Source organism: Peromyscus leucopus, chromosome 9 (genome assembly GCF_004664715.2).
Source record: "Peromyscus leucopus breed LL Stock chromosome 9, UCI_PerLeu_2.1, whole genome shotgun sequence".
NCBI classification, from domain to species: domain Eukaryota; kingdom Metazoa; phylum Chordata; class Mammalia; order Rodentia; family Cricetidae; genus Peromyscus; species Peromyscus leucopus.
Genome location: NC_051070.1, coordinates 52,531,895 through 52,551,036, shown reverse-complemented (window position 1 = coordinate 52,551,036; position 19,142 = coordinate 52,531,895). Strand labels below are relative to the sequence as shown.

At 40.4% G+C, this 19,142-nt stretch overlaps 1 protein-coding gene and 1 pseudogene across 1 annotated transcript in view; both read right to left on the bottom strand.

Moving 5' to 3' along the window:
• The window catches only part of Xpo7 (exportin 7), a 106,675-nt gene that overhangs the window by 56,788 nt on the left and 30,745 nt on the right, over positions 1-19,142 (bottom strand). The window lies entirely within an intron of this gene.
• Positions 8,848-8,971, bottom strand: LOC114698816 (annotated as a pseudogene).

Below are 19,142 nucleotides of genomic sequence, written 5' to 3'. Positions count from 1 at the left end.
GAGGGCTGCATGCATTAGATAAGGATAGTAAGAGTGCCACTGTGTGAGACTGCAAAATTCCATACTGACTCAAAATATGAATCAATTCTAATATAAAAAACATACACATGATCTTTGCATTGTGGGTAATATATAGCCAAAACATGTTAACAAATTATTTTATGAGGTAAACAGACTGACTACCTGGACATTTAATGTTCTTTTTAATTATATATTTAACCCATCAGCATTCACTTAATTTGTCTTAACCTGGCTTAGGGTCCTTGTCACAGTCACAAGCAGTACAGAGGCCTACAAGTTGCAGCATTTAGACCTATTGAGGTTTCATACAAGCAACCTGAAATGACCCAGAGACATTGCTGTTTTGGCCTCACAAGGTAGCTTTAAAGTTTAACAAAACTGCTGAACAGTATCTGGTTTTACAGCTTTCCACAACAAAATTAGGAGGTCGGGAAACACTGTCTCTTAGCCAGCTGTTGCCAAGAAGTGCTTCCCAGGAGGGGCAGGCTCTTACACTTCCCCAGAAAAGACCTGGCTCTTTCCTTGTGCTCTACTGCAAATTCTGACTTACGTGGTTCACGACAGGGTGAGAGATGTAACAGTCCTTATTGTACAGTAGACTCTGGCTTAGCTTTGGTTATTAACTGACAAATTTGTTAACACGATCCTTTGAACATAGAGGGCTACATACAACTTAGGTAGAGAAGAAAGTTTCTAAATGTTAAGCAGCTTGGATACTCATAACCGTGTGACTCTGGACAAGTTAATTACAGGAGCTTATTTCCCATAGAAGTAAGTAGATTTAATTATATGAGTGTTTGTTTTTTGGAGATAGGGTCTCACTGTGTAGCCCAGGCTGTTCTGAAACTTGCTGTCTAGATCAGGCTGTTTTGGAACTCAGAGATGTACCTATCTCGGCCTCCCTGTGCTGGGACACTGAAGGGATGGCCACCATACTGGGCTATTACATGATCTTTGAAAGAAATTCTAGTTCTACAACTCTATGAATAGTACTATTGTCCATTTTTTTCTCTTTTATTTGTTTTTGAGACAGGATTTCTCGGTGTAGCCCTGACTGTCCTGGAACTATGTAGACCAGGTTAGCCTTGAACTCAGAGATCTGATGCCTCTGCCTCCCTAGTGCTGGGATTAAAGGTGTGCACCACTATACCCTGCTTATCTTTCTACTTTTAATTAGATGGACAAATAGTAAAGTGTTCATGAAGACAACAATCAGGGCACTTGCGTTTTTTTTTTTTTTTAATTTAAGAGTGAATTGTAATCAGAGGAGTTGGTCAGAGTCAGTAAAGTGCTTGTGCCTAAGTTTAACCACTAGAACTTGTGTTAAGGGTAAAAAAAAAAAAGCTGGACGTGGTGGCACATGCTTAAAATTTCAGTGCAGGGGAGGCTGGGACAAGTGGATACCCGAAACTTGCTAGTCAGCCAGCTCAGCCTAATTAGTGAACCTCTAGGTCCCAGTAAGACCCTTTTCAAAAAAAACAAGATGGACAGCTTTTGAAGAATGACACCCAAGGTTGATCTTTGACCTACACTTGTACACACATAATACACTTAATTTCTTTCTTTTTTTTAAAACATGTACTCATTTATGTATATGAGTTCTCTATTTGAATGAATGACTGCATGACAGAAGAGGTCACCAGCTTACATTAGAGATGATTGTGAGCCACCATGTGGTTGCTGGGAATTGAACTCAGGACCTGTGAAAGAGTAGCCAGGGCTCTTAACCACTGAGCCATCTCTCCAGCCCCCCATAATACACTTATACACACATAAAAAATACAGAGCAAACTATATTTAATCCTATTCTATTAGCTGAAGGTGGGGAAGGAAAAGAGAATGTATTCAAAATCATCTTAATTTCTCCTTTTAAAGTCACCTACTTCATAAAGTTGTAAAAATCAATGAGGTAATAATGTATCTATTAGAATAGAGCAGCCTTTTATTTGTTTGCATACAAATGCACACAAAATCTGTAATGGTTCTACTAAAGGGATTATAAATGTTCTGTCCCTGTGGAGATACAGGTCCTTATTCTTCATGAATTCTGTTCTTCTGAATTCACCTACTTGCTAAAATATATTTACAACCCACAAATCTACATTCACTCACAGTGCTTTCAGTCACTGGACATGCACAGGGAAAGCCTGAGTTGCTGTAAACACATTCCTCTCTAAAGGGGGACTCTCACAATATAAACAAGTATATAGTCCTTTTTGTTGTTGTTGTTTTATTTCCTACTATGTTTTGGGCTTTCACTTCCTGTAGTTTTGTGCTTTTTATTGGTGATTTCACTGCTGAAAATGAACTCCTCTGCTCCCCACCACAGCGCTCAAATGGTGGTTTCTAGCTGGTGCTCCTTTATGAAGAAACTGCCTGATAAATGAAAAATGTCTGATAAAGCTTTTTCAGGCATGGGTGATAGTGCTTTTGGCCAATGGTTCAGTGTTAAAGTGTCAATAATAGTACTAAAAGATGTGTCTTTAAACAGGAGCACAGCTTATATACTGACTAGTTGATGAAAATGTGTCCAGAGGTTGGCAGGTACCTAGCCTTGTATTTTTCCTCTAGGAGAAATGGTTCAGAACCTGTCAATTCAGTGTTCCCAGACATTTTATACAGTATAATTACAGGGAATAATGAGGTTACAACACAGTTGTGTGTTTGGCCTCATATTTGATCAAGCAGGTATTTATATAACATCTATATTAGTATCTATAATGTATTTCAAAATCTTGAACAAGTATTCTAAATATTTGCTTCAACTGCCATTTGTCTTTCATATATTTAAAATGACCTTACTGAGTACTAATACAAACATGATTGTATTAATGAATGATGAAAAAGACAAAAAGAGTATGTCTAGCACACAGTAGGAATGTCATAAAAATGCCTTGCATAGATAGGTAACTAAATTTGTAAGAAGAATTCTACAGTGACTTTGGGTTAAAATTTCAATTGACCACACACTTTTACTTTTCCCCAAATTCAATTAAAACAACAATAAAAAGATTAGGAAAAAAAAAGATGTCAACTCAACCCAACAAGGATAGGGAAGACAGAGAGGACTTTAAGAGTCCAGAAATGCCAGTAATAACTGATTTAAATGACCTAAGACAGTGGAAGTTCCTTTCCAGCAGGGATAAAGGAGAAAACAAACTTGATTTATAATGCACGCTTACAGTAGAGTGAAGTGTGCTGTCCCAAAAAAGGACGATGCAAGCATTTAAAAAGTCAGATGCTCTGGAATTCTCTCTTACTCCATGTTTCTAAATGCCTGTCTTTCTTGGAATGGGTGATAGAGAGGCAGTAGGAGTACACTTGAGGACATGCACTCCACATACCAAACAGGTTCACAACTGGCTGCCTCCACATGGAATATGACCAAGCCTTCCCTCACCATGCTGGTAGACTGACCTTGCTCTTCAAGCAGGAGTATGGAAGAATTTCACCTTTGAATACTGAGAATTGAAGATACATTGACATGGAGTTACTCAACAAATGCACACAGACAGCTCTACTGTGTGCCCAAGCTCACCCACCTCATCCTAAGAGCTCCCATAAGCTCCAGAGTAGGTTCTACCTCTTGATTACAAACAAGCAATTGAGGATTATCAGCAACCTGCAGAAAACCTTAGCCTAGAAGACAGAGCTAAACAAGCAACAAGAATCAATTGAGAGCAGAAACTAAGCAGGAAAGGACAAGAAGAAAGGGAAAGGGATGAGCCCACCAGAGATTTAAAAACAACAGAAAACCACAACTGTGGAATACAAGGGTCTTGGGGAAAAGAAACATTGAAGTGATAGAGATCTCAGGAAATACAAATATGACAGCAGAGACAGAAGTTTGGTAATAAAATTAAAGTTGCACAAACAACAGAACAAAAAGCCTAAGATGGAAAATAAGAGCAAAGTTAAGACAAAGAGGAGTGAGTGTAGGTTTTAGTTATATCCAGGCAATAGGAGTTACAGACATAAAATAGAATGGGGAAGAAGAAATTCTCAGCATAGTAATTAAAAAAGCTTTCCCAGAACTCAAGACCAGTAGACTGAAAACAATTCACTGTAATGGATGTGCCCAGTGTAAGGGCAAGCTACATCAAACGGCACTGGGGACAAAAAGATACAATAGTATGGCTCAGCAGGTAAAGCAAAGCTACCTGCCACCAAGCTTGATGACCTGAATTCAAAATAGAATGGAAAACTGATTGGCTGAAGGAGGGGATAGGGCAAAACAAAACAACAAAGGATCAAGAATGTGATGGCTCTGGCCATCACTAAAACACTAGTGGCAACAAAAGCCCAAAGAACAGTGCCTTCAGAAAACTGAAGAAGAAATTATCTTAATCTAGACGGTTCTACTCAAGCAAAGAGTGAAGGCTGAACAAAGTTATTTTAGGACATGCAAAGTTACACTCATTTCTTATCCATTTGCTCCTCCTTTCAAGGAACTGCTTAAGAATGTCTTTACTTAAACAAGAGGACTCCATAAGAAGGTAACAATGGAATCAGGCATGAGAAGTTCAAGACAGGCCAAGAATACCAAGAGGATGGTTTAGTGTCTTCCTAAGAAGACAACTGTGAGCTGGCTGCAGGGAGCATAATAGTTTAAGGGGTAAGTCACGTTCAGTCATCAAGACCACTTCTCAGCCCCGTCCTCTTTAATTGGAGACAGAATATAAGAGGAGGGAGAGCCCAGCTACCTCAGTTGGTAGAGCATGAGACTCTTAATCTCAGGGTTGTAGGTTCGAGCCCCACATTGGGTGCCAAATGTAGACAAATTTCTAAATGATCTTATTAAATAAAAACACAGAGCCAAATATAGGGGTGAAAGCCTTAGAAATCAGGGAAATAGGAAAAGCCACCAGCCAACCTTACCTCACCAACTCTGTGGCTTCCAAATGCGAGTTACTTCCTGTCTACCCATGCCTTTATATGCCTTGCTTTTCTGCCCCCTCATTGGCTATTAGCCCAGTTACCTCATTTCCTTGTCATTGTCTGTCTGTATAGACCTCCAGGTCTCTATGGTTGGTACTGGGACTAAAGAAATGTGTTACCACGCTTGGCTCTGTTCCCTAATATGGCCTTGAATACACAGAGACCCTGCCTGCTAAGTGATTGGATTAAGGGCGTGCGCTGCCTGACTTTGCTTATTGATCTCCAGGCAAGCTTTATTAAAGCATAAATAAAATATCACCACAGGGAATTCTCATTTTAAGCTTTCATCTAAATGTAGGGATTTCCAACTTTCTGACATTGCAACCTGTCACAGGTTGGACACACCTACCCTGAGGTGTGGTTAAAAGACCCAGTGAGACTCCATTGGAGAAAACAAAAAAGATTTTTCTTTTGACAGTGGGTATTAACTAAAGATAGCTTCTTGGTTAGTGGTTAGAGCCCATGTCTATCTCCCCTTCTCAGTACTGATACCTGTTGGTTTGAACATGCACAAGGTTTATGTGTGCTTTTTTTGGCTTTTGATTTATAAATGGTGTTATGATAAGGAAAAAAAAAACCCACTGTTTTTTTTGTCACTTTCACTTCCTTCTTCATAAAAACCTTAAGGCTGTCTCTCAAATGTCTTTTATAAAACTTGATTCTGCCATGCTAACAGTATTAAAAGACCAAAACAGTATACACTGCTATGAAAATAGCAAGGTAAAAGAGTATGTAAGTCAGGAAGGTCACCCCAAGAAAGGATGTGGTCACCTAAGTTATTTGGGAGTCCAAACCTGCAGTTTAAAACAACCACATGCAAATACATTTTTCTGCTATTTTACCATTTGTTATGGTTTGAGTGTGTAATGTTCTCCATATCTCATGTGCTTGAGCACTTGGTCCCAACTGGAAACACTGGTTTGGGAGGTTATGGAACCTTCTAGACATGGCTCACATGGTGTAAGACCACAGAGGCTGAATTCATGATTAGAGGCTGAAGTCTTTTACTTCTTAGTCAGCTGTCAAGAAATATGAACCAGTCACTGCATGTTCTACTGCCACAGCCCAGAGATTCTCCCACCGCCACACCCTTCCAACACAATGGGATGCATTTCTTAAACTGTGAGACAAAATGAGTACTTCTTCCTTTAAGTTGCTTCTTTCAAGTGTTCTATAACAGGAACAAAACACAACTAACAAACCATTCTCCTAAAAACTGTTTCTATAAGTAGGACTACCTATACAGGGAGAATGATATGTCACCCCACATCACTAACTAGTTACACTAGTGATATTATCTTAATATTATCTGATTTTAAAGAAACTTAATACTGATCTTTATTATGTAGCAAGAATGGTTAAACAGTTGACTTTCAAAGTTCAGAAAGCGATAACCTACTGGTTAGGCATTAAAGGAGTCAAAGTGTGAATGTTTACATAAACTTTTACATCAGGTAGTCTTAGTTTCCAAGAGCTATTTGTTTTGAGTTATTAGGTAACTTACACTGTAATGCGATGCTGTTGGGCAGTATACATTGATGATTTTAAAGGTATGCTTTTTTTAGGGGTGGGGAATTTGAAACAGGGTTTATTTGTGTAGCCTTGGCTGTCCTGGAACTTGCTCTGAAGACCAGGCTGGCCTCAAACTCAAATCCACCTGCCTCTGCCTCCCCAGTGCTAGGATTAAGGCATGTGCCATCACCGCCCAGCCTAAATCTATGCTTTTAATAATTTTTGCATATTCAAACTTAAGAGTATTTTATGCAAAATCTTATTAAAATAGTAAAAGCTTAATCATTATAACCAATAGAGCAAAGGAAGTGCTCACACGTCTCTGAGGTCATTAATCATCAAGTCTCCTCATGACTAGAAAAGAAGGATTTCAGAAACTCCAGGGTCTCAGGGTACTCTCACTCTCTCTCTCTCTCTCTCTCTCTCTCTCTCCTTTCCTCCCTCCCTCCCTCCCTCCCTCCCTCCCTCCCTTCCTCCCTTCTTTCCTTTTCTTTTCTTTTCTTTTGAGACAGGGTTTCATCTATCCCAGGCTGGATTTGGACTAGGTATGTAGCCAAGGATGACCCTGACTGATTCGATTGTCTATATGCCAGGATCCCCACTTCTCTTTATACTTCTAGTCCTTACAGTTTCTAGACTTATGTAAATGCACTTACAAAGGGAATCTAACTTGCTTAAAAGAATGAAAAGGCTAGCAACAGACTGGAAGAAGAGGCTGAGGCAGGTGGACTGCCCTGAGTCTAAGGCCAGCCTATGTTACAGTTCAACCCTGTCTTAACAAAATAAAAAACAGAAAAGGAAAAAAAAAAATAAGCAAAACTTCCTAAACCAAAGCAAACCCAAAACCTTCCTAAACAAAAATCCCCTCAAGATCAGAATAGGCACCTCACCAGATATACAGATGGCAGGTAAGTATGTGAAAAGCAGCTTAACTTCAATATCACCAGGGTCCTGACATTTAAAGAGTAGTGAGCTGCCCTTGCACAAATACTGACAGTACAGATGTTGGTAAAGATGTCAACAATGAAGACTGCTATTGTGGGTGTGCACTGGCACGGTCCCTTTAGAAGGCAGTGTGAGTTTGTATGAAACTAAACACACTCTTAACGCAGACCACCCGAGTTCCTTAGTATATACCCCTCGAAACTGAAAACTCACGTCTGCATTAAAACTTACACACAAACTTTATAGTAACTTAAATTTATACAGTCAAAACTTGGATACAAAAAGACACTAAGAACTTAAGTACACACACAACAAGAGTGAAAAAAGAATGACATACTGAATGATTACAACTGTATTTTACATCCTGGGAAAGGCAAACATAATAGAGTAGAAAAAGTAAAAAATTAGTTCAGAGTTAGATGGATGAAAAAGAGCACAGGGGATGTTTAGAGCAGTGAAATGACTCTCTAACAACAAATACATAATATTTTAGCCTTGCTAAAACCCAAACACACACAACACAAAGTGGAAATGGAAAAACAGGAAACTATGGGGGGCAGGAGATGGGAGGTTATGTAGAAACCACTTATTAACCAAATTTTCAGTAATCTAAAAAAAAGTACAATAAAAACAAATTTAACAACAAAAATAAAATTAAAAACAGGGCTGGTAAGATGGTTCAGTGGTAGTGATGGCCTGAGTTCAATTTGTGGGAACTACATAATGGAAGGAAAGACCCAACTCCTGGAAGCTGTCCTCGGACTTTTACATGTGTAATTCCTCAATGAGTAAATGTAATAAAAATAGTGAAAAATCCAGCCAGGCAGTGGTGGCACACACCTTTGATCCTAGCACTGGGGAGGCAGAGGTGGGTGGATCTCTGTAAATTCCAGGCCAGCCTGGTCTACAGAGTGAGTTCCAGAACAGCTGAGGCTACACAGAGAAACCTTGCCTTGAAAAAAACAAATAGTTCTGAAGAAAAAACAAACAAACAAACAAACGAAGAAAAAAAAACTCAACACCTTTATGACTGGTAATAAAAAATATCCAATTAAAAAAATCCACAAACTCAAAATCAATTTATTGCTAAGATCTGCTTATAGAAGATGTGAAAGAACATTACAGCTTCTTCATTTTTAGCGGGATATTTGAAACTATGAAATTCTTCTACATTTAAATATAGGAAAATAGTAATTTGGCCCAAGGTAAACTAAATTATATAACTGAAAAAAAAAAATACATCCACCCTTAGAAATCCCTAGTTAGGTGATCCCATGGAGTAAACTGAACAGTGGTATTATGAAATGTGGATAGACATGATGACCCGGCCAGTGTGACCCACACTGGCCACTGCCCTAGGACTTTTAAAAGGAACTATGAAAAATGGATTGGAGATGGCATTGAGATCAGAGGCATCAATAGCATCCAGAAAACTGTCCCCAAGATCCCTTAGGACAACCCATGTAGGCAATGGGGTACACACTTCCAAGGAGGCTGCTGTTCACAGCCACACAAGGCTTCCACGGAGAAAGACGCCTGGTTGGCTTAATTGGTAAAGCTAAAATATGCTTTAAAATTTCTTTTTTATGTATATGGGTATGTGCCTGCCTGTCTGTATGTGCACGTACCCACAGAGGTCAGAAGAGGCTGTTGGCTCACTTAGGGCTGGAGTTACAAGTAGTTATGAATGCTCAGTGTGGGTGCTGCAAATCAAACTTGGGTCCCCTACAAGCAGTACATACTTTTAACTGCTGAGCCATCTCTCCACTCCTACTAGTATTTGCATTAATAAACTTGTTGCAGGAAAGGACTAAAGGTAATTCACCATCTCTTTACTTCCTAAACTGGCATTATGTTTTTTGAACTAATTCTCATAAAGAGAACCGACAGGGTGAATACCATGCTAGGGGGGTACAATGTGAGGATGGGATGGATGATTTTTACTTAAGTCTGCCCAGACTGGGTTGGACTGTCACCAATCCTGTTGTGATGAACTGCTGCATCTCTAGCACTTCTAGGGATTCTCACTATCTTGACAGCACCAGCATCAACATAACCACACAACTCATAATCAGATACAAGCCATTATATATATAATTACTGTTAAGAGCATAAAGTCAGTTTGAGTACCATATTCTTTAAAAAGGATTTCTCAAACTACTGGCTAAGAACACAATACTCTGAAAAGCAGCAGTAACTCAGTAACACACCAGCTCATCATCTATCTAGGGCTGGCTGCTATTTTCTTCAAGTGTGACCAAATGCTGAGGGCTGAATTGATATTTAAGCTAAATGGACAGAATGGTAGCCTAATGAACACTGACTTCAAAGTCAGAGGAGGGTTTTGCAGTGGCTTATGTGTAGTTCTACTGGACTACACACATGACATCAGAAAATTCTCTCTTCAAAGCCCCCTTTCTATCATATGGAAAACAGGATCCATTTAATGACAGGTATGAGTGCCTACTATGTGCCAAATACTGTTCTAAATGCTTGGCAATATTAGTGAGCAAAATAAAGAAGATGTTGGCTTCCTGGCGTTGGCATTAGTGTGGGAAGACAAATAATACAAACATATGAAGCACGTTATAGAAATGTGAGAGGTGATAAACAAACCATAAAAGCAGAAAGCATAAGGGGGACTAAGACACCCCTCTAGCCGCACTGTGTTTGAGACAAGGTTTCTGTGTGTAACTAATACTAGCTGTCCTGGAACTTACTCTGTAGACCAGGCAGGCCCAAAACTCAGAGATCCTCCTGCCTTTGTAAAGCATGTGCTACTGCCTGGCTGGAAGACTAAGACTTTATGTGGGTACACGGGGAGGTAGACAGGCTACATACAGTCTTGGATGGTTAAGACAGATCTCAGAGAGAGGTTTAAAAAAAAAAAAAAAAAAAAAAACGAATCCAAACTTTTAGTGGCCAAGTGGGGTTAGTCAAATATTCTTCAGTGGATGTGAGAGCACACCAAGTCTACCCAAAAGGAGACAATTAGTTTGCTAGACGCCAACTATGTGCTAGGCACTGTATAGATGCTTTCTTTTCTGTATCAATTAAGATTTGTAATAATGCTCATTTAAAACAAAATAAAAGGCACATATGATTTTTACAGCAGTTAGCTTAAGGACAGTATTCTGAGGAAGACAGCGGAACGTTCTGTGTACACTACCACTTGAAACTGACTTGACGTAGCAGCTGAAAAGACAACAGCCATGTTCCCAGAACACAGCCATAAGCTTCCTAACCATCTCAGCGGAACGTCACCAAATCTTACATGTCTGACAGGGACACAATCTGCTTTTCCTCAGACAAGCAGAAATTAGTTCCTGTAGTTTATGAGCATGAAGCATTCCTTCCACAAATGGTACTTGGCTAATTAAATCTTCAGGCAAGTGTTTCTTTGGAAATGTCCTTAAAAGTCTAGAAATAAGTAAGATTAAAGGCATTTCATCCAAGGAAATGAGGTAATTTTAGGTCCATTCAGCCCAACTGGATAAAAAATATTTTAGTGTATGACTGTGAAGTAACAAAATGAAACAAAACCAAAATCAAACAAAAAAATTGAACTATTTAATACACACACAATTTTTAAAACCTCAAACAAACAAAACTTAGATCCCTAATAAGAAATGATCCTAGTCAATCCTAGTTGCTGGGCGGTGGTGGTACATGCCTTTAAATGGGAGGCAGAGACAGGCAGATCTCTGAGTTTGAGGCCAGCCTTGTCTATGGAGCTAGTTCCAGGACAACCTGGGCTGCACAGAGAAACCCTTGTCTTGAAAAAAACAAAACAAAACAAAATGAAAATGACCCTAAGACAGATTTTGTATCTTCAACTCTTATCTTTCCATCTTGGTAATTAAAGTGTTTACAGTCAGCTACAGTTTCTTCAGAAACCCAGGACTTCCCAAACTACAATAAACTGAGTATCTGTTGTCAAGCCTCTAACAAAATTAGTCAACAATGATCATTGCCCCGGGCATGACTATTGTGGAATAATCTTTGTACACCGTGTGAAGATACATTGCTGTGATTGGTTTAATAAAGAGCTGAATGGCCAATAGCTAGAGAGGCGGTATAGGTGGGACTTCCAGGCAGAGAGAGGAAGTAGGAGGAGATACCAATGAGACATGGAGAGTTAGACATACAGAATGAGAAGAGACAAAAAGCCACAAGTTAAAACATAGATTAATAAAAGCAGGTTAACTTAAGTTAGAAGAACTAGTGGGGGATGGGGCTGGAGAGATGGCTCAGCAGTTAAGAGCACTGGCTGCTCTCCCAGAGGACCCGGGTTCAATTCCCAGGACCCACATGGCAGCTCACAACTGTCTGTAACTCCAGTTCCAGGGGATCTAACACCTTCATACCAATGCACATAAAATAAAGTTAAAAAAAAAAAAAAACCTAGTGGGACAAGCCTAAGCTAAGGCTGAGTTTTCATAATTAATAATAAGACTGTGTCTTATTTGTGAACTGGAAGCCCAAAGAAAAATCCAACTACACATGACCTCACTTGACTCCTGACAGAGTTAGAGGATGGTTGTCATAACTTAGAAGTAGACTAGGGAAAAGTTAAGCACTTGGCTTTTAACACACACACACTTTAAAACTCCGCTCCATCACACTGCTTTTAATGAATGGATTTTTAAATGCTAGTTCCCTCTGTTACTCAGGAACAATTAACACATAAAATCAACTTCTTCTGAGTGGCAGTCATGGGGAGGCATCACACACCTCAGTTTCTGTCAGGGCCATGCTATTCGGTGGACAGTAGCCCTGCATGTAGTGGCCTCTGTGGGCAAAGAACCCGAGGCTGTCTGGGTCAGTCTCTGATGGTTGCTGGAGCCAACAACTAACTGCATGCCAAAGAGCAAAGATAGCTCTACTATGAAGACTTGGACTTAGCAGAAGCCACTTAATATAAATGTGGAAATTGATAATAAACTAATCTGGCTCGTGGTGCTCTGCAACTACTGTGTAAGGTTATGAGGTTTTTGGGAAAGATGTGACCCAACAGTGAAACAGAAGCAAGCAGCAATGTATCCAGAGCTTTCTCCAGAGATCAGAACATTACTTGTGGAAACATTTGCCTGTTCTCATTTCAGGACCCTGACCTGCTAATTTGGCACTGACAGAAGCCCAGGGGCCTTGGCACAGCAAGTTTTTCCTGGTGAGGACTGTCAGCCAGGGATGAGACCATATACATTCCATGCCCACACTAACTCAACCTCCCACTGCCTTTTAATAGGACATATGAAATAATCCCATATCCACTAGTTTGAGAATGTGACAGTTTACTAGTGCCTGTGATGCATTCTGGGGTGTAAGATAGTAAACACATTCAGGAATATTCTGGTATAGATGCTTTTGAAAGGATGTTGAATATGGTCCTAGGCTTATTTTCCTGAGGATGAACAAGAAAACAAATCCAGAAAAGCTCAATTCTTCATTTTCTGTTAGGTTTAACGGCATCAAAGTGTCAAAATGCCCACTCCTCTTAACCTGCAAAAACAGTTATTTTTATATGGCTCAATCTAGTATTTATAAAAATGACAACTTAAAACTTTCTTAGAGTGATTTCTAAAAAGAAAGATCTTATTTTAAATTGTATGTCTATGTCTATGTGTCTATAAGCACATGTAAATTCAAGTGCCTTGGAATGTTTGATGCCCTGGAGACAGAATAACAGGTGGCTGTGGGCATTCCAATGTAGGTGTTGGGAACCAAATTAGGATCTTCTACAAGAGCAGCAAGTGCTCTTACCACACTGAGCCATCTCTCTGGCCTCCTCTACTCATTTCTGTGTCTCAAGGGATTGTATATATCTAAAAACAGCAGCAGCAGCAGCAGCAGCAACAATATCAGTGTTCTTCAAAAGATTTGATAATAATCACTGCTGGGGTTATAGAGTAGGTTTAGGTACCTGCTGAGATCATATAGGACAGGAAACTCATTGTTTTCTTTTTAGATTTTGAGGACAGTTTTGGTATATACAGTTCATAGAAAATATAAAATATACTGAATAAAAATCCTTATCTAGGAGCTGGAGAGATGGCTTGCTCAGTGGTTAAAAGTGCTTGCTGCTCTTTTGAGGACCTTCTAGCACTCACACAATGGACCACAACAATCTGTAACCCAGTTCCAGGGGATCTTCTGGACTCCAGAGGCACCAAGGCACCCATATGGCACACATACATACATGCAAGCAAACACTCCTCTGTACAAAATAAATATTTTAAAAACTCTCATTTAAGTTATCAATGAACATTTTTACATAAAAAAATACAAATAAATAAAAAGAAAAGAAAATCAGAGACTTTGGCCAGAAGAGAGACTTCCCCTCAACATCAGTGATTCATTGATTGATTTATACTCTTGGATACAGCACTTGATCGAAGCATTCAATGATCAACAAATACTTTACATTAAACTTCATGTTTCATCTAGTTGCCTAATATCTGAGGGTACTGAGATTTTTATCTTTATCAAATACATCTCTGGCCCCCAGATAAAGTATGTCTACATGTTCTTTGTCTATCAATTTAGTGGTTTGTTTTAAATCTCAAGAATATGGTTGTGTATTCTTAAAATCCCAGGATTCCAAAAGCTGAGGCAGAATGATGACAAATCTGAGGTGAGTCTGGGCTACAATATGAAAATCTGCCTCAAAAATAAAAAAATAAACGCCTCATGAAGTTTTTCTGAATATTCAGATCATACTGATCAAGAACTCAGCAACAGGTATTTTTACACCATAACAATGCTAACTTATCCTTTAATGAGTTTATACTGTACTTACAATATTCAATAATATTGAACATATAAATGCTATACATACATATATGCATGTAGTCAATAACAGGTGCGTTTTGTCATTTTGTTTTGTGATACAGAGTCTCACATACTGAATGAAGGTTAGGAGGTTGCCAGGAACTCACTATGTAGCCCAGGCTTTGAACGCACAACAATTCTCTGCCAAAGCCTCCCAAAAGCTTGGATTACTGGCAAGAGCCACCAAGCCTAAGTACAGACTCCTTTATTATAGAGGCATGGATTTTAAATGTCTGTGATTCTTAGGGAGAAGATGAGAACTCTCCTTTTAGCTTCAAAACAGGAGGGAACAAAATAAGGAATATTGTGTCTGTTTGATAATATAACTCATCTCTTAGTACTATCAAAATTTGTTTTTCTATCCTTACATTTTTTTTCTTTAAACATATGTACTATAGCAAACATACGCTTGTGAGAGAAATGTGCTCAGCTACAGCAATCCAAAGAGTACAGGGGCTAATATGTTTCTCAGATGATGTGAAGTAGAGTGTTTTGAAACACACTGTCAATCATTCTTATACGACAGCCTTAAATATTTTATTTAAAGAACATTCATAAAATATCAAGTTCTTAATTCCAGATGAGCCAGGGAAAGCCAGTGTGTGCCAGTTCCTTAAAAACAAGTTATTTTCAATTTTCTTTTTTCTCAAAATATAACCAAGAAGAGTGGTGAATATATCAGCCAGAGAGAATACATAAAATTCTCCGGTTTACAGTTCTTAAACTCCTGGAGTTTCCTGAAACTTCCAAGAGGTCTGTGAGACCCAAGCCATTGTTCACAATGGCCCCAAATCCTTCGTCTTTTCTGTATTGATGCCTGCACAAATGGCACAGCAAGAGCACTGAAGCAACGGCAGGCAAACCCAGTGGCGCTTTAGCACAGACCACCACGATGACAACAGTGACCCCAAACATGTGGACAGCTTCCAATTCTTGGCTGCCATCCACTCCTTTAAAGCAAAACAAAAAACTTAGCCAGTTTTACTTGAGATTGTGCTTGATGGTGAAAACTTACTGTTATTAAGTCTCAACTGTGAGGACCAGAGAGATGACTCAGCAGGTAAAGACACCTGCTACTGAGCCTGATGACCTGAGTTCTCCACCTGAGGTGGAGAGACAGAACCCACTCCCACACATTACTTTCTGGCATGCACACAATAAGTATGTGTAATAAAAACACTGATATCTAAAGACACTGCATGTGACAATATGAGAATTATAAAATACTTCTGCAGACCAATGGGTTTTCACTTACCAGAGGAAGGAATGTTCAGAAAAGATTAGATTACACAATGCAACTAACTTTCACAAAACTACCATTTGCAGAATACCCACAACAATCTCAAACTCTTCCCTCTCCACTACAATATTTGTGTCAGACTAGATTTTGTTCAGACACTGTATTCAACATAATATATCATCACAGGCTAAATATGGAAGTAAACATGAAAATCCAGCTGTATTCTATAAAGCCAGAATTTAAAGAAAAACTGAAACACTCAGGAGGCTGAGGTAGGTGAGAGCTTAAGGCAGTCTGGGCTATATATATACTAAGCCAGTCTCAAAACTAACAATCCTCCCCCCCCCCCACACACACACTTGAACTCAGCCTGTCTCTGCAGTACTTGGATTATATCGATGTAAGCCATCAATCCCAGCTTTGTTTTTCATTGTCAGTTGGCTGGTTCACTGCAGTGTGTGAAGGTCAGAGGGCAACCTGTAGGAGTCAGCTCTCCTTTTCCACCATGTGGGACCTAGGGATCTGTGGTGGTTTGAAAGAAAATGGCTCCTAAAGGGAGTGGCACTATTAGGAGGTGTGGCATTGTTGGAATATGTGTGATCTTGTTGGAGGAAGTGTGTTAAGGCGGAGGTGGGCTTTGAGGTCTCATATATGCTCAAGCCACACCCAGTGAGTCAGTGGATTTCCTGCTGCCTTCTGATCAAGATGTAGCCAGCACCATGTCTGCTTTCACGCTACCTGCCGTGCTTCCTGCCATGATGATAATGGACTGAAGCTCTGAAACTGTAAGCCACCACCTCAACTGAATTTTTTTTTAAGAGTTGCTATGGTCATGATGTCTCTTCACAGCAATAAAAACCCTAACTAAGACAGGATCAAACTCAGATTCATCAGACTTGGTAGCAAATGCTTTTACCTGATGAGCTACCTCTCTGGCTTGGGTAAACCTCAATTCTCTAAGTTTTAATTATGTGTATAGTGTGTGTATATGTATGCCCCGCCTGCAGGGCTTCAACAGGTTCTCGATCACCCTAAGAAGGGAATGTAGGGACAGGAGATACAAAGGAAAGACACCAAGTCTAGATTCTGATCAAGGTGCCCTTTATTTCTCTTCCACAAAGGTTTATATAGTTCCACAGGGTGGGGGGAGCAAGAAGCTGTCATCTGCATAAGGTGGGGCAAGCTAACAGGATGTTTGTATAGGATGTTTACAGGGTGAGAGGGTCAAGGGCTCTGACTCAATGTCCTGTTGCTAGGCAACCTGACTGTAAGCTGATCTAGTTCCCTGTCTTATTGGGGGTCTGTATTTTTCCACTAACTAGAGATTCTGTCCTTGTCCCTGACATATGTACACACGGGTGCAGGTGCCCTCCGAGTCCACAAAAGTATGTTGGATCCCTGGGAACTGGAGTTATAGTTGTGAGTCACTCATATGGGTACTGAGAACCAAACCCTCTGCAAACTACCCCACCTTTATTTTTGGATCAGAGTAAAGGTAGATTAAGAAAAAGAAAAGGCCGGGTGTGTGGTGTTGGTGTTGGTGTTGTTGTTGGTGGTGGTGGTGGTGGTGGCGGCGGCGGCGGCGGCGGTGGTGGCGGCGGCGGCGGCGGCGCACGCCTTTAATTCCAGCACTCGGGAGGCAGAGGCAGGCGGATCTCTGAGTTCGAGCCAGCCTGGGCTACCAAGTGAGTTCCAGGAAAGGCGCAAAGCTACACAAGAGAAACCCTGTCTCGAAAAACCAAAAAAAAAAAAAAAAAAAGAAAAAGAAAAAGAAAAAAGAAAGAACTCCCAAGAGTGGGAGGGACTCCAAGGAGAGAATACTCACTGTACATTCTTCTTAACTCACTGAGCAATCTTTCCAGGCCCATCTCAATTCTTTTCCTTGCCAACTTTCAAGACAATACATTGATTTCCTACCTTGCTTGAAGATAACCAATTATTTTATTATGCTTTTAAAGTATTAAGAATTCATGGACTTTGAGCCGGGTGGTGGTGGTGGTGGTGGGCGGGGGTGGCGCATGCCTTTAATCCCAGCACTCGGGAAGCAGAGCCAGTCGGATCTCTGTGAGTTCGAGGTCAGCCTGGGCTACCAAGTGAGTTCCAGGAAAGGCGCAAAGTTACACAGAGAAAACCTGTCTTGAAAAACAAACAAACAAACAAACAAACAAACAAGAATTCATGGACTTTGACTCAAATGTTTAGATAATAAACTTAGATGAAATGTGTTTCCTAATTATGTTCTTAAAAATGCCTAATTGAGTACTCTGACCAGGGAAACAGGTAGGCTAACTGCAGATCTTCACCCTTCCCTCAGCTCCTCCAATCTGATCCTCTAGTCTCATCCCCAGCTCTGCAGCAGACCACCAGCTGTGGCCACTGTGGTGGGTTGAATAAGAACTCTCTCCCACCCCCTTAGGCTCATATATTTGAATGCCTAGTCATCAGGAGTGGCACTACTTGAGAAAGATTAGGAGGTGTGGCCTTATTGGAGTAGGTTGGCCTTGTTAGAGGAAGTGTATTACTGGGTTGGGCTTTGAGGTTACAAAGGCCCATGCCAGGCTCAATTCTGTGTCTCTGCCTATGGATCAGGATGCAGCTCTTAGCCATTGCTCCAGTGCCTGCCTGCCTGTCACCATGTTTCCTGCCATGATGATAATGGACTAAACATCTGAAACTGTAAGCAAGCCCCAATTAAAGGCTTTTTCTTATAACAGTTGCCTTCATCATGGTGTCTTCACGCAATACAACAGTGACTAAAACAGTCACCCCTCCCCAAATCTTCAGGGGATCACACAGATCTTTTCCTCCTAACTCCCCCTACTCATTGCTTTATCCCAGACCTCAGCTCCAGCAGGCACTCCCTGGGAACTCGCAGGCCATTCTGGCAGGAAACCAGGCAGGCAAACTGCAGGTCTTCACCTCTCCCTCTATTGCTTCAAGTCCAGTCCCCTAGGATCATTCCCAGCCCTGCAGCAGATGTTCTCCTGTGGCCTCTCCTCACTCTCTGGCCCCATTCCCAAGAGACTAAGCAGATCCTGGTGGAACACTCAGCTATCCTTGCCTCTGTGGACCCCTCAGCCCTACCCAGTCCATCCCCTTTCCTAAGTGTCAGCTCTCAATACTCAGAAACATATTTTTACCCAGAGTCTTTACAAGCCACACCTATCAGGATCCTTGAAGTACTTCCTACCAGGCAACACACAGACACCACACTCTCCTAAAAACCAGAGAGGAAACCAAAACCAAGGAATAAAACACCCACCCAACAAAGACCAGACCAGACATCAGCTCCTAGAATTACAATCACCCCGAACCCAGATGCATAGATGCCAGTGTGAAAACACAGTAATAACAGCCAGGACAACATGTCTCCTCTAGAGCCAGGTAACCACATTACAGCTGGCCCTGAGTATTCCAACATGGCTGAAGCACAAGACAAAGACCTCAGAACAGCCTCTCTGAATATGATAGAGGTCCTTAAAGAGGAAATAAATAATCTGTTAAAGAAATCTATGAAAACACAAACAGTGGAAGGAAATGAATCAAACTGTTCAAGCCTTAAAAGTAGAAATAGAATCAATAAGGAAAACCCAAACTGAGGAAAATCTGAAAATGAAAAATTTAGGAATTCTAACAGGAACCACAGAGACAAGTC